At 42.6% G+C, this 16255-nt stretch overlaps 1 pseudogene; it reads left to right on the top strand.

Annotated features, from left to right (window-relative positions):
- Positions 1-15487, top strand: part of LOC144251300 (tyrosine-protein kinase SYK-like) — a 49407-nt pseudogene extending 33920 nt beyond the window's left edge.
- The last annotated feature ends 768 nt before the right edge of the window (positions 15488-16255 follow it).

Below are 16255 nucleotides of genomic sequence, written 5' to 3'. Positions count from 1 at the left end.
AGAACATAGATCTGATGATATCCCTCTGACAGATAAGACCTCATGTCCTTTAGCCTCACCACTGTGGGAGGCCATGCCCTCAGCAGGAGAGGAGGACATCAGGATGCACCGAGATGCACAGCCAGGTGGCCCTGTGGTACATTATGACTGCATTGTTACACGTTGGTTTCTGAGCCTATAACTAATAAGGCAGATGAGGATTTAGTATGTCCTGTAAGATAAGTGACGGTGTAATGTTAAGCTTAAGTGTCTCTCTGTTTCTTTAAATTTCTCCCAAATCTGGTGTTATCTCATTTCTTCCTGGCCAGTGTTTGGGATAAATAAAGTTGCTACTCAGTTCATATCAATGGGGAGTAGGGAGGGATTTGGATTGTGGATTTTCTGTGAACTAAATTTAGTAGCAATCACATTAATTTTTTTTTTTTTAAAGAGAGAGAGAGAGAATTTTTAATATTAATTTTTTAGTTTCCGGTGGACACAATACCTTTTTTATTTGTATGTGGTGCTGAGGATCCAACCCAGCGCCCCATGCATGCCAGGCAAGCTTGCTACTGCTTGAGCCACATCCCCAGCCCAATCACCTTGATTTATCTTAAAGGTGAAGATGGGTCAGGAAATTCAGGATAAATGTGTTCAAGAAGGAGAGTCCTTAGGAATATAAGGAGTATATTTTTCCCCCATTTATTTCATGATGCAAATTGATGTTAATCAAATGCATATTATTCAAGTTTGTAATGACCCGCAAAGCTTTGCTTTAGATGGGCTTCTGTTACCTTCCTTCAGGTAATCAAAAAACATTCCTCATCTCACAGGATCCATAGCTTTGCGATGGCCCGGGTTGGTGGCAGCCAGACTTTGGGACCTGTAGCTTCCTGGCTAGGGCTATCTGCCAGCATCGACTCAGATGGTGCTAGATGTCCCCTGCGGCCACAGAAGCAGGTGGCAATAAAATGTACCTGCACGCTTTGGACTTAGGAAGTAGATGGTAGCAGCTGGTGGGTATTGAATTTTCCTTTTAAAATAACTTCCATGTAAAATAAGATCAGAGAGACAGAGTTAGAGCAGGAAAATGAATCCAAGGGGAGCATGAATACCCTCAGCATCTTTTGGTAGGTGGGAAACTGATGTGAAAAGCCACAGAAGTGGGGAGGGAATTCTTGATGAACGGAGGGGATGGTCTCCCCACACCCTCTGAGACCCCAGCCGGACCTGAGCTGCATGTACTCCTTCCACAATCCAAACAGTCGCTGGAAGAATGAGATAACCCTTTTTATTTTCCTTTTCGTTCTTCTGAATTCTTTCCTTTGTCTTCCCTGCATAAGTTCAACTGTGATTATTGGAAAATAAAAAATACTCAGACCTACCTGAGTGTGTGTCAGTGAAAAAAGTGATAGGGGGTCATCTGTGTGCTTCAGGCTCCCCATCCCCCAGGACCCTGCCAGAGAGCGCTGTGTCCTTCAACCCTTATGAGCCAGAACGAGGACACTGGGCTGTGGAGAGAGGTGAGAAACACAATTTTATTCTCTGGACATTCACAGAGCAAAGTGTATGGGCACTTGTAAGTGGGTAGAGTTGGCTCCAAAGTTCAGCGCATGGTCTGTAATTGTGAGACAATTGTCCCGTGGTAGCAGCGATGTCATGTGTCTGTGAGCAGGACGGGCCTGTTGAATGAGATAGTGTGCTACCATCAAGACCCTCTCCATAAACTGGCTGTGTGGACAACATCCATGAGTCTTCTTCCGAATGTCTCCCCATGGAATTTGGCATCTACTCTATTTGCAGTTCTGAGAGGGTCATGTTCTTGGAAAGCCCTGTGTGTCCACTGTTAGTTTTGAAGAAGGTCCAGTCAGAGGTGTGGGGATGGAAGAGACGTGTGGGTCGCTCGTATTCCAGGTGTGTGGAGGGAAACTAACTCTGTGAGGCCGTGAGGAGACACAGTTCCTGAAGATACCCCCATCATGGCATGGCCTCAGAAGTGGGGCCTTTGGAGGGTTTCCTTGGGTCTTCTAGGTATCTATCTCCAAGTTTCTCTTTTTGTTAATGAACTTGGAGTCTGTTTAATGCTATAAAACACCTTAAGGCAGTGCTTTAGAATAATGAGAACCAGTTATATCTCATTTAATTAACTTCTGTAGGTCGGGATTTGGACCTGCCCCATGGGGTAGACTCAGGCTGGACCCTGCAGGTGGTCCAGGGCAAGGCCAGGGCAGCCTGTCTCTGTCTCCCCCGTGTACTAACTAGAGGTCCTCTTGGTTTGGTCCCTGTGACTGGGCTACTGTGGACTGTCTCACAACACGGTGGCCTCAGAACACCTTGCATGTCACCTCAAGACTTCAGGAATGAGGTTTCCCACAGACGAGGAAGAAGTCGTATGTCCTTGGAAGTCACACGCATCACTTCTCCTGCGCTCCACTGGTTGACGCAGCTGTAAAGGCCACCAAGGAGCGGTGACCTAGGCTGCACCTCTCAGCAGGAAGGATGTCCCATCACTATCAGACCTAATTTAAAGCCACCACAGCCCACTGTTCCATCTGGGGTTGAGGACCCTTTCCTGATGCCTCCCGGCCCTGCCTTCAGTTCTCTGTCACACCCTACGTTCCCACGGCGACCAAAGGGGTGACCCTCACAGGGAATCCCACCTCAGGGTTGTGTTTCCGGACTGTGTTGCAGGTCCCCAGATAGAAGCCATGCCCATGGACACAGAGGTGTACGAGAGCCCCTATGCGGACCCCGAGGAGATCAATCAGGCCCAAGGAGGTCTCCCTGGACCGAAACCTGCTCACTCTAGAGGACAAGGAACTGGGCTCTGATAACTTCAGGATGGTGAAAAAGGGCTACTACCAAATGAAGAAGTAAGTAGCGGTGCTCCATTATGCTATCATCCTCCCCCCATGAGCAAACATTCTAGAAACTTCTAAGAATACATCTATGATATTCGTTTAGTCCTGAACTTAAGATCCAGCCTGACATGGCTGAGTTCTTTATACATTATAAAGTTTGTTTATTTCTGGTATTCTTATAATGAGAGCATCCATTATGTGTACTAACTATGGGTGTAGGAACTATTTCAGTTTTAGTACATACGCCTTATAGAAAATCGGGGAATGGAAACAAGCACATGCGTGAGAACAGCATATTCATACCCAAACACGACCACTCTTAACTACACTTAGTTATGTGTATTTTTTTGAAGTTTAATATGCACCTGTATACACACATGAATTATCTTATTTAAATAAAACAACAGTATGGTGTTCTCACTTATTTGGGGGAATTTTATAATGTGTCTCAATTTTCTTACCTAGAAAATTCTTAATTCCAAATACCATTAGGACAATTTGTTTTTTTTTTTCTTTCTGGTATAATTGAAAATCACAATGTACCATAAATCAGTTAAAATTCCTACATTACTAAAATGACTTTGCATCTTACTTGATCTTTAGAAGGAATCACACATAGAATGTCCCATAAAAATACTGATTTCTAAAGTCCTTTGAGACAAACCCTCTCTTCAGATAGGTAAAAACACTAATACAGGTTTGATAGGGTTTATTGTTTCATTCTATTTGCGATGGAAGAAATTTTGGTAAAAGTGATGTTTTCTTGAGTAGGTAATTTGCATGATTCAAAGATCAAAAATATAGATGAGGACTAGGGCTGAAGCTTGCCTAGCATATGAGAGGCCCTGGGTTTATCCCCAGCAATGTAAATGAAAAACGAAAAACATATAGGCAAAAGCACACACAGAAACCCTTGCTTCTGAGGCTGCCCCTCCATATGTGTATGTATATTCATGTGCATTTACCATATGTGTGTACATATGCATAGCATATGTGTATGGGGTATATATATGTGTGTATATATATATATATATACACATTGTCCACGATGCTTATTTTTATATATGTATATAATCACGATCTTTTTTTTTTAAACTGAATATTAATTCTCATGTATTTAGGCACACATTTTTTCAACTTGTTATAGTTGGCCATATTTAAATTCCTTGCTTAATTAAGTATTAACATAGACATAGGTACATAATTTCCACTAGAGGGTGTGGGGAGGGAAGAGGCTCTCTAGGTTAATTTGGGGCAAATAACATCTTCACCATACTGAGTCTTCTAGTCAGTAAGCACAGCCATCCTTCCCTGAATAATGAATAATCACAGTTTTGTTTCCTCCTGTCCAATCCTTGTGTTTGTGTGTGTCTTATGTATTAATCAGGAACTGTAAAGCAATGCTTGATAAAAGGGGACAGTAGCCTGGCCACTGATCCAACAGAGAAAACTTCCTATATTTTACCATTAGGAATAATGTTAGCTATAGGTTTTAGCTGCTCTCTATCAGAATAAAGAAGTGTTCTCTTATTCCTGCACTTCTCAGAGTTTTCTCTAAGAATGAATGTATGCCTAATTTTGCTGAACACTGTCCCTCCACTGAGATCACCATATGGCCTGTCTCCTTTATTGTGTTTATATGGTGGATGACACTGATTGGCTTTCGAAGGTTAAACGCACCTTGAATTCCTGGAATAAACTCTCCTTGTTCGTTATTTGTTCATTATATATTTTCATAAGTTACTGAACTTAGTGTATTAATATTTCTCTTAGAATTTTTACATCTGTGTTCATGAAGGATCTCAGTCAATTTGTTTTCTTTTCTTGTAATTATCTGATTTTTGGCATCAGAGTAATGCTGGCCTCTAATATTTTTCTGGAAGAGTTTGTTGTTTCTTCCTTAAACATTTGCAAGAGTTGAAAGATTTTCACTTCTTAATTTTGACCCCTGCCTCACACCATACAGAAAACCAGTTCCCAATGGGTGGTAGACCCAAATGTGAAAAGCAAAATAATCAGCTGTGTAGAGAAGGCATAAAGGAGTAACTCCATGTCCTCAGGAGGGTCCAGGGAGTTTTCTGGGGTGCTGTAATGTTCTGAACCTATCTGTGTGAAAGCAACCACCATGGTCAACTACTGACATTCACCGAAGTTACAAGTGCTTTTCTCTCTAGTGTGTCAGAATGAGTCTCCGGTTCTTTTTTTGATCTATTTTATTGGATAGTTCTCTTTTTATTCTTCAGTTTGGGGGCTCAACAAGATACTTCCCATACTCCTGGGAATTGTATCACAGAGAGGTGCAGTTTTTCAAATCACGTACAATTAAGTTCTATTATTTTATTGAGGTCTCACTATATTAGAATATTTTCAGGAGTTCAACATGATCTAGATGGTGCTTTTTGTTATAATATTAAAAAAAATCTTAATTTTTGCAAACTAAGTTGAAGCTTGCTTAAAATTAACAAATTTCAGATGGAAAAAAAAAGTATTTTTTTCCAACTGTGAGATTTAGCAATGTATGTTTCATAATTCTGCACTGAGAAATTTGTTTTCCATTGTTATTAAAGGAATCTTATGATCACATAATCTTGATTGGTAAATCACAAGATGTTACAGAAATCCATGTATGTTATGGTTGGTTTTATGTAGATGCTCTTTAAATATTTTACAATTTAGGGGTTTTGCTTGGTTTGGGGCATTCTTTAGCATGGTCCCCTACCATTATTTGTAAGTAATGTGGTGTTACTCTCTTCATCTATAAAATAAAAGAGCATGGTTAGAAGACTATGCATTCATCACATGGCATTATAAGATGCGCTCTGTTACAGATTTTTTGGTTTTGTTTTTTGTACCAGAGTTTGAACCCAGGGGCTCTCAACCACTGGGCTACATCCCCAGACCTTTTTTAACATTTTATTCTGAGACAGGGTCTTGCTAAGTTGCTTAGGGTCTCACTAAGTTGCTGAAGCTGGCTTTGAACTTGCAGTCTTCCTGCCTCAACCTCCCAAGCCACTGGGATGACAGGCATGAGCCACCATGCCTGGCTGTTGTAGGTATTTGCATAACATCACTCTGCATAGGAATCATGCTTCATGGAAGGTAGTTTTGTAGACAGGAGTCATTCTGGAAAGTTCCCTACAGGTTATGCCCTGTTTTTCAGAGTGGTGAAAACAGTGGCTGTGAAAATCCTGAAAAATGAGGCCAATGACCCGGCCCTGAAGAATGAACTATTAGCAGAAGCAAATGTCATGCAGCAGCTCGACAACCCCTACATCGTGCGCATGATCGGCATCTGTGAAGCCGAGTCCTGGATGCTGGTCATGGAGATGGCAGAGCTTGGTCCGCTCAACAAGTATCTGCAGCTGAACAGGTATGGCAATGGGCCCAGAGGCCAAGATGCTGTGCCTGGAGGGACAGGGCCCCTGCTGACCCCAGAACAGCCTGAGTTCTATGGGAAACCTCGCCCTTTGCACCTTCCCACGGTAGTCGATGCTCAGAAACCTCGAGAGAGGAGGCACAGTCTCTGGGTCCAGCTACTTAGAGATAATCTGTAATCCACCCATTTTTGTTCTCCTTTACTCATTCTCTACCCACACTTCCGGTTTAGCAATAGAATCAGCCCCTCAGATGATTTGGACAAGAAGTCTGCCCTCGCTGGGCAGAATATGACCACACCTTTAAGCTACCTTCCTTGCAATTCAAAGCATGCTGTGAAAATCAAACCTATTGAATATCAGGAAAATGGAGTTCCATCTGGAAGTGCTGTTATGTTAACAAGGTTACCTCTGCTGCCTCTGTATAAGATTAGGGAATGAAGGGTCTCATCTTCGGTGTGCAGGAGGAGTGAGGGTAACTATCCATGGTTCCTAACAGCAGCCTTGTGGTTTTCAGGCACATCAAGGATAAGAACATCATAGAGCTGGTTCATCAGGTTTCCATGGGAATGAAATATTTGGAGGAGTGCAATTTTGTGCACAGAGATCTGGCTGCAAGAAACGTATTGCTGGTCACTCAACATTATGGGAAGATCAGCGACTTTGGGCTTTCCAAAGCACTGCAAGCAGATGAAAACTACTACAAGGTAGGAATGAGTCCCTGATGTTCAGAACAGCAGGTTGTCAAAAGCCCAGAGGTAAATCAACCTCTTCTTTATTTTATTACAGTAGGATTTTAAGAAGAAGATTCCCTAGTAACCATGCCAAAATTTTCTTATCAAACTCTGATTCTAGGGGGCTGGGGTTGTAGCTCATTGGTAGAGCACTTGCCTAGCACATGTGAGGCCCTGGGTTTGATCCTCAGCACCACATAAAAAAATGAATAAACCAATAAAGATATTGTGTCCGTCTCAACTAAAAAATATTCTTTTAAAAAAACTTTGATTCTATTTTTTTAAATGGAAATACTCAAATATGTCACACCTTGAGATTTACTCAAATTAGTCTCTTTCGAATTATGTTCCATGAAACAATACTCAATAATTTGTTTTGAAAAAGAAGGATGGAGTTCCTTCACTAAATTAACTTTGAAAACTATGGACTGGACAGGTTGATTCTTGTTAGGTTTCCCTAAGCCCTTTTATTTAACTGACACTGATGCTCAGAAGAGGGTTTTCCTCTGTTGTTTTTCTCAAACCTGATTCATGGTGTATCTAATAACATCTAATGGAACACTGTTCCAGAGCATCTGGTATGGATCTATTTCAAAACAGCCTTTAACGTACACATATCTACACATATGTCAAAGAAAGCAGATGAGAAATATCATATAAATCCATCATCTCCACCCAAATCATCATCTATGTCCAGATCAGGGCCCATGTCTTCCCACTAAATATGTGGAAATTGTTGGTATCCATTAGAATTAAAGTGTAAGAAATAAAAATAATAAAATCCTGGAAATCAAAAATCAAGGTAATTATGTGAGAGTAGAAAAGAAATATACCCTTTGGTTTGTTAAGGCAGAAATTATGCAGAATTGAGGATGGACTCTCAGGAAAACATAAAGTGATGACCAGGCCTAAGTATATGTTTGTACTTCCTAAAAAATCAATTTCACAATGACCATTCCTGCTTGTCAAGGTGACTTCACTCCTGACTGTCACTCTTCTGCATGCCCTCAGATGAACTGATAACTAAAAGAAAGGAACAAGTCCCATCTTCACAGGAATGCAGTCACAGCATATTCAGAGGGTCTGTGTTGACCAACTGGAAAGTGTAACAGGATTTGTCACCAAGTTATTGGGACAAGTGTCACAGAAGGATTGACTCTTTGGGTTCCTAGAAATGTCCAGGGTTCTCATAAATAGAGAAGGCGCCCTGAACGGTCAATGAGTGAGTGGCAGAACACAGGGGACGGGGTGGCTCCAGACACAGGTTAGGGGGTTGCTTTGGAATCTTCCCTGAGCTGCACCACCTGCAGTAATCAGAAAAGTCCCCCTAGAGGACAATGCCCACCCATTCACCCTTTTTCTGAGAGGCAGTACGTGACTCCAGGAGGTGGCAAGGGGGTGGAGGATGTCAGTTATCTTGGGAATAGAAGCAGGCACTGGTTGAACTTGCCTGCCCTAGGGAGAGTATTTGTGACTAGCACCTGCTCCCACACAGCCCCCTCCTTGTGCCATTGCTCATAAACCAGCTGCCCACTGGGGTGCAGGTAGGACCTGAGCAACCTGAGACAGGTGTCAGCAGGAGCCCATCTGAAGGCCCAGGGGAAACAGCAAAGTAAAGTGCAGTCTGGAAGGAAGGGCACCAGGACATATGGCAGAAGGAAGAGCCTTGTAAAGCAGGCATCAAGTTGGAATGCCATGGCTAATAGAAGAGAGGACAGCCAGTTGGGAACAAGTATTAAAGGAAGACATGGAGAAATACACATCAGAATATGAATGCTGTCCTCAGTATCTACTGCTGCTGCATGAAAGACCACTGCAAACTCAGTGCAGGGAAAGACCAACCAGCACCCATTTACTGATACTAAACTGGTTGGGCTCAGTGGGGACAGGGTGTTTCTGCCCCGCCCAGTGACTCAGTTTACTAAAGGAGCTGGGGATCCATCTCCATTGTGCTCATTTGTACAGCTAGAGACTGACTGACCACAGCCTGTGGCCTGAGACCTCCACTGGGCTGTGGGCCAGCACGCTTCTGTGTAGTGCCTCCTTGTGGCCCTTGGGCTTCCTTGCAGCATGGCGGCTACAGGAAGCAGGGTCATTTTTCCCTGCTTCTCTTGGTCACTGCAGCCATAGCTCACCCAGATTCAAGGGACAGGATGGACAGATTCCCATGATGGGGAATGTTGACAGGTTTTCTATTTTGTTTTCCCTGCAGAGTCTGTTCCTTGTAAGTTGCTTTTCTTTTCTGTTTTGATTCATTCTCTTTTAATCTTTGAAGCTTTCTGCAAAGATCTAGTAACCTGCTTGTGCTTGGATGGGTCCCTTGAGAGGAAGAGCAACATACAACTGGTGGTCGATTTTAAAACTTCCACAGATATTAGATATTAACGTACAGTTGAGGAGCAAACCAGCAGATCTCTGAGAATCAGAGAAGGAGAAAAAGGAGGATACTCAGAAGTAAGGACCCTGTTAGAAGCAGTGAGAAAGGACCCAACACCACTGAAAAGATAGAGATAGGGAGGCTTTTTAAGAAAATTTATATTTATTCTAATAATCGAGTTCAGGAGGCCATAAAGCTGGCAAAATAAAACATAAAAGAATCAAGAGTTAAGTCAGATCACAGAGAAATAATAGGAATGGAGGCACATGAGCTCCCCAGTGCCTGGGGAGCCACACATGGCAGCCTGCTCCGGGTGGTGTCACAGCTGTATTCACAGTGCCCTAGAGCCACAGCTCCCCACAAGGGCAAACATAAACACTCAGTGTTGTGCACTCTAGCAGGATCGGATCTGTAACAGCAAATCCCTGGAAACCACCTTGTGTCCTCTCAGTAGGAATCTGGCTCTGTGAGTCCTGAGAGCTTCTTAGGAAGCACACACTGCAACTTTCAGAAGTAACATTATTTTGCACGTGTCAATCTAGAGCTGTGTCCAAGATGCATGGTTAAGTAGGGAAATTAAAAGTAAGGTACAGAATACACATGCCCTAGTTTTATTACCAAAAAATACATATTACCCGCTTATGCTTGTATCTAGCTTGTTCTTGAAAGATACACCAGATCCTATCAAAGTTGCTTGTATCCATAGAGAAGCTGGAGCTAGTAATGGAGAGAGGCTGACTTTTCAGCATGTTTAGGATGTGTTAAAGGTTTACCTTGTTATTGGTTCAAAATTCAAAATGAACTTGAATTAGCACACCTGACTATATGGTTCACAACATTGAAAATCAGAAAATGTAAAAATAATGTATCACATGATTAAGACAGCAGTATAGTTGGTTGTGTAATTTTGAGAAGTCTAAGGGTATCCTACCATCTCCATAGTGACATCCCCAGATTGCTACTGCTGACCTACATCAGTGAAATGAAATCAATTTTCACTGAGATCATGTCCCTCTCACCACCCCAGGGAGATTTTGTTCATATGAAAGGGAACATCAGGGAGAGATAACAAGACTCAACAGTGTACCATACTAATCCCAAACCCTCCAGGGCTTCCCTATGCACAGTTTTGATCTTCTTAATACTACTGGATTTTTTTTTAATTAGGAAGTTTAAAGCATTTAATTTCCATTTTTTAAATGGCACAGCAAATAGCCTATGCTAAAATAATTAGCATTGGCTTAAAACTACAGACCAACACATAGTTTTAGTTAAATATGCTTGTGAGCAGCCCAGTGTTGGCATGCAACCTTGACCTGACACTCAGGCTTGGCTGGTCCATTGCCAACTTCATGTTCCGTGAAGCCGTGTGCAGCCAAGAGGTGAAAGAAAAAGACAAGAAAAGAGAAAAAGGAGTGAGCAGTTTGACAGTTTGACCCAACCAATTCTTAAAAATATATATTTAAATCTAAAATTAGTGCTTAAAGTTTTAAGATTTCATAGGATTTTAAAATTCATTTCAGAGCTAAGGACATGGTAGAGTGCTTACCTGGCATTCATGAAGGCCTATGGTCAATCCCCAATATCACCAAAAAAAATTGTCTTTTCATTCCAAATATACACACATGTACACACACATGCACAGAGCATTGTGTGAGTCATACTCTTCTCCATTTTAAAAATTGTGTTAAAATGCATATAACATAAAATTTACCACTTAACCATTTTTAAGTGCATTGTTTGGTCATGTGCTCATGTTGTACAACTTACCTTCAGAACTCTCTACATCTAAAAACTGAAACTGTATCCATTAAACTACTTCCCACTCTCCCCTGTACATCTCCTGAATATGACTTCTCTAGATCCTTCTGAGTAAGCAGGATCATACCATATTTGCGGTGTGGCGACTGTCCTATTTTGTTTAATGTGATGCTCGTCGGTTTCTCCTGTGCTGTAGCAGGCATCAGAATCTCCTTCCTTTTAATAGATGAATGTCTGTGCAGATGACATTTGGTTAATCCACCTGTCTGCTGATGGTCACTTGGCTTGTGTCCAGGTTTCCACTAATGGGGATAAAACCCTGGTTCACATGGCTTTTCTCTCCATCTGCTTTGTGTTCAGGCACAGACCCACGGGAAGTGGCCCGTGAAGTGGTATGCCCCCGAATGCATCAAATACTACAAGTTCTCCAGCAAAAGCGACATGTGGAGCTTCGGTTTGCTAATGTGGGAAATCTTCTCCTATGGGCAGAAGCCCTATCGAGTGAGTCATCCATGTCTACACACTTCCTTCCTAAACTATGTGGCTTATAGAAAGGATAAGCGCCAGATTATCTGCCCAAGAACCTGACAATCATGAACTCTGGGCACCCTGAGTCTCTTCTTACCTTTTGACAGTGGTTATTAACATGATCTCAGTTTACACGGACCTGAAAGGAATGGTGTATTTTCTTCATGGTGTGTCACACATATAGATATGCATAAAATATCCAGACCATGTTTCACTAGAGCTAAAATATAAACAATGACTATTGACAGAAACAAATTTACAGTTTGTTTACACTTCTCAGATTTTTTAATCAAAGTGTAATATCAAAAAGTATACAGATCCTAAAATTCAGCTCAATGAGTTTTCACAAATGAAGCACACATGAAATCAGCCCCCAGATGAGGAAATAGAGCAGAAATCCAGAATATCCTCATGTTCTAATCAGCTTTTTGTGGTTGTTGTTTTGTTTTTGTCGCTGTGATTAAAATACCTGAAAAGAACAACATAGAGGAGGGAAATTTTATTTGGGGCTCACCATTTCTGAGGTTTCAGTACATAGATAGCTGACTCCATAGCTCTGAGCCCAAGGTGATGCAGAACATCATGGCAGAAGAGCATGATGAAAGAAAGCAGCTCAGAACATGGGAATCAGGGAGCAAAGAGAAAGAGAGTTCTGCTCACCAGGGACAAAATATAAACCTCAAAGGCACACCCTCAGTGACCTATCTCCTAGGTACACCCTTCCTGCCTACAGTTACACCTAAGCAATCCCTATTGGTGAATTAACCCATTGAGTAGGTTAGGACTCTCATAACCTAATCATTGCACCTCTGACAGTTCTTGCATTGTCTCACACATGAGCTTTTGGGGGGTACATTGTATCTAATCCATAACACCCCATTCCCTGTTCTCCACATATAGCTCTTCCCCCAATCTGTGTACCGGATCTAACTTCTAACCTCATAAATGATATGCCCCTGGCTTGTGACTTATATAACTGACAACACAGCCCATACTCTTTGGTGTCTTGGGCAGTGAGGTGGTTATTTGGGTTTGTTGGTTAACACTGTGTTTCAAAAGCTCCTGTGTATTTTGCATGTCTTAGGGGATGAAAGGAAGTGAAGTTACCGCCATGCTGGAGAAAGGAGAGCGGATAGGGTGCCCTCAAGGGTGTCCCAGAGAGATGTACGACCTGATGAACCTGTGCTGGACCTACGAGTGAGTACCCAATACTGCTAGCACCTTACCCAAGAGCTATGGAGGATGATGGCATCACTTGGCATGAACAGGAAGCACAAATTCTACCTTGTCATGCATCAAGATATGCCCTTTCCTAAACAACAATAGGGGAGGGCCAGGAACTGTCCTCTTTAAGATACAGTCAGATGTCCCTTAGTGACATGGACATGTTCTAGGAATGCATTGCTGGGTGACTTTTGTCTTTGTGCTAATGACATAGAATGTGTTTACACATACAGATGTCTACAGTGTCACTAGGAGGTATGATCTTATGGACCACTAGGTGGCGTAAGGGATCCTTGCTTCTGCAATCTTGGCTGCCCCATCTGAGAGCACCCCTGGTTCTACAATATATTAGGAGATTCTCCTGATCACAGATGGGTTCAGTGTCAGGGGTCCAGCAGAGCATGGCTCAGGGTCATCACATAACATTCGCAGGCTACCTAGCACAGGCAGAGTCAAAAGTCAATCCCTAATTCTGGGTGCAATGCATTTTCCTTCCCTGATTACCTCCCACACAGCCCCTGAGCAGAATTCAGGTGCATTCAAAAAGCTTGAATGGCACCCGGGAGCCACAGGGCATGTTCTCTAAGAGCAATCTGTGGACCCAGAGGCCATGGTTTGAAGGGCTATTAGTTTCTCAGGAACTGCTGTTGAAATGTTTGCTATTCCAAAGATATTGGCAGTACCATTTATTTTGATGCCATTTGACAAAACTACTCATCTTGGTTTTGCAGAAACCGCTCTTATAATAGAGACTCTTGGTTCTTGGGCATGTTCTGTGGTTGTTCCCGTGTGTCTAGACTGAACGAGGTGGAACTGCAGCTGTCTTGGGTCAAAATGGTTAAATGAGGACAGTTGTATACCGCTTAACCTCAAGTTCTAGTTTACCTACTGGGCAACTTTAACCACTTGCATTATAGTGAAAAGTATTGCAAAATGAGAAAAATAACTTCTTAGCAAGGATAGTCTCAAGGTTGTAAGAAACACAGTCATCCCTCAATGTCAGGGGTTCCCCATTCACAGGTACAGCCAACTGCAGATCAGATTTCTATAGATGGAAAATATCATGTCTGCACTGAACATGTACAGACTTCTTAATCTTATTGTTATTCCTTAAACAATAAAGTCCAACTATTCCCATAGTAAATACAATTTACATCCTATTAGATAGTGTAAGTAATTTAGAGGCAATTTAAAACATACAGGAGGACATGCCTAGGTTATATGCAAATACTATACTATTTTGTAGAAGGGATTCAAGCATCCTTGGACTTTGGTGTCCTTGGGGGTCCTGGAACCAATTCCATGTGGTCAGACTGTACTCCTAAGGGTTCCATGACCTCTGCTCCTGTTACGGAAAGCAGAGATAGCTGTAAATGTTTTTTTTTTAAACAAATTCTTATTAGTCTTTTTATTCTTTGCTAATAAAACTTGAAACTTCCATTTGATCCAATAAAACTTTTAATAATCTTTCTTTAGAAATCCATTTTTATATGTTCTAAGTAAAATAATTACTGAATAGTGAAAAATATATTCTCAATTCCACTATTCCTTTTTTTATTGGTTGTTCAAAACATTACAAAGCTCATGACATATCATCTTCCATACATTTGATTCAAGTGGGTTATGAACTCCAATTTTTTACTCTGTGGCGCAACGGGTTAGTGCGTTCCACTGTTAACCTGAAGGCTTGTGGTTCGAGCCTACCCAGGGACGTCAGCGAGCTCTGTAAATGTCTTTTTAGAGATCAAGATTGCAAAAAACCTTAACCCGTAGTTTGCTTACTTCAGCACCTCATTGGCTCAAAGAAAGGCCTTGCCCTGTTAAGATTTGCAATAGAGAATGCTTGGGTCTTTGTCTCAGCCATGAAAAGAGGGAAATTTTGCTGGTCCTGGTGATGCTCTCCTGTCATCCCAGCAGCTAGGAGGCTGAGGCAGGAGAGGGCAAGTTCAAAGCCAGCCTCAGCAACTTAACAAGGATCTAACTACACAACTTATCGAGATCTGCCTTTGAAAGGGTAGGAGGGAGGCTGGGGATGTGATTCAGTGATTAAGCACCCCTGGGTTCAATCCTGGGCACCAAATAAATGGGGGAAGTTTCAGTAAGAACCCATATAACATCCCCTATCAGAAAACTGATACATGTTCAGCAGGAATGTGGGGAGGAGAGTTGCAGCTATGTCCATGTTTTTGGACTTAAGAAAATCGAGTCAGACACTACCTATCTGCAGCACATTCACCTGAGAGGTATCTTCAGACTTGTTGCTGGCATCACCAGGAAATTCCAAGAACTTAGGGTATAAAAGATTCTGAGTTCTAGTAAAAATTTTTCTCTAACTTCAAAGTGGACATGAATCCCCCGGGGATCTTGTAAAAACGTAGATTTGGGTTCCACAGGTTTGGAGTGGAATCAGATGGGATCTATTTCTCACGGGCTGGGGATCACCCAGTGATGGGCGCAAAGACCGTAGGGGACCACCAGGGGGCACAGCTGCTTGAAATCTGGGCCTGCGAAGGCCCCAGTTTGGAAAATGCTTTTCACAGGCACCTTGACCCCCACCTGGTCTCTTCCCCTTCCAGGGTGGACAAAAGGCCCGGGTTTGTAGCAGTGGAGCTGCGGCTGCGCAATTACTACTATGACGTGGTGAACTAACAGCCCCGTGCCTGCCCACCGCTGCCTTCAGTCAAGGAGCCATCTCAGGAGCATGTATTCATAGGCATCCATTTCCAGCCCTTCCATCTCCAGCTGTTGGGGGAGAGAGCCGCCCCCGGGGGGACATGCTGGTGACTTCGTAAGCAAAACCTGTCCTAGGACTCACCAACCACCAAGCCAACGGGGTCCCACAAGAAGACAGAGGACATGTGGACTGGAGGGGCTGCCAGACTGGTTCGTGTCCTTTGTCTGGGTGGATTTTGTGCCGACGGATTCTAGGATGTTTCTAATTCCTTTCGTGTCATTCCCGTTCTTGGGGTCTTTGGGGTTGCAGAAAGCCCTGGAGACCTGAGGGCAGGGCCCCATGGCTCCAACCCAGTTAGCACTGACTTCGGAAATGAAGGAAGGGGAGGGAAGGGCAGAGGAAGCCGACTTCCCCTAAAACAGGACTCTGACAGCCCAAGACGGATCCTTGGCCAGAGAAAAGCTGTCCAGATGAGAAAGTGCTTGCTGTGAAGCCAAAAAAAAAAAAAAAAAAAAAAAAAAAAAAAAAAAAAAAAAAAAAAAAAAGTTCAGCCAGAACAATTTCTAAGCATGGAGCCAATTAATAAAATGACACACCAATCACTAACAATAATAAGCCTAGGTATGGCTTTTGCTCTCTGTTATGGGATAGAAGCATCATCTAGATGAGAAATGAGGACTGTGGGGGTACATCAGCTGAGGTTACATCTTCTGAAGTCCTCTCCCCTGCAGGTGGTCTTAAAA

Source organism: Urocitellus parryii (genome assembly GCF_045843805.1).
Source record: "Urocitellus parryii isolate mUroPar1 chromosome 13 unlocalized genomic scaffold, mUroPar1.hap1 SUPER_13_unloc_1, whole genome shotgun sequence".
Lineage (NCBI taxonomy): Eukaryota > Metazoa > Chordata > Mammalia > Rodentia > Sciuridae > Urocitellus > Urocitellus parryii.
Note: the sequence above shows the minus strand (reverse complement) of the source record. Positions and strands in the feature narration are given on the sequence as shown.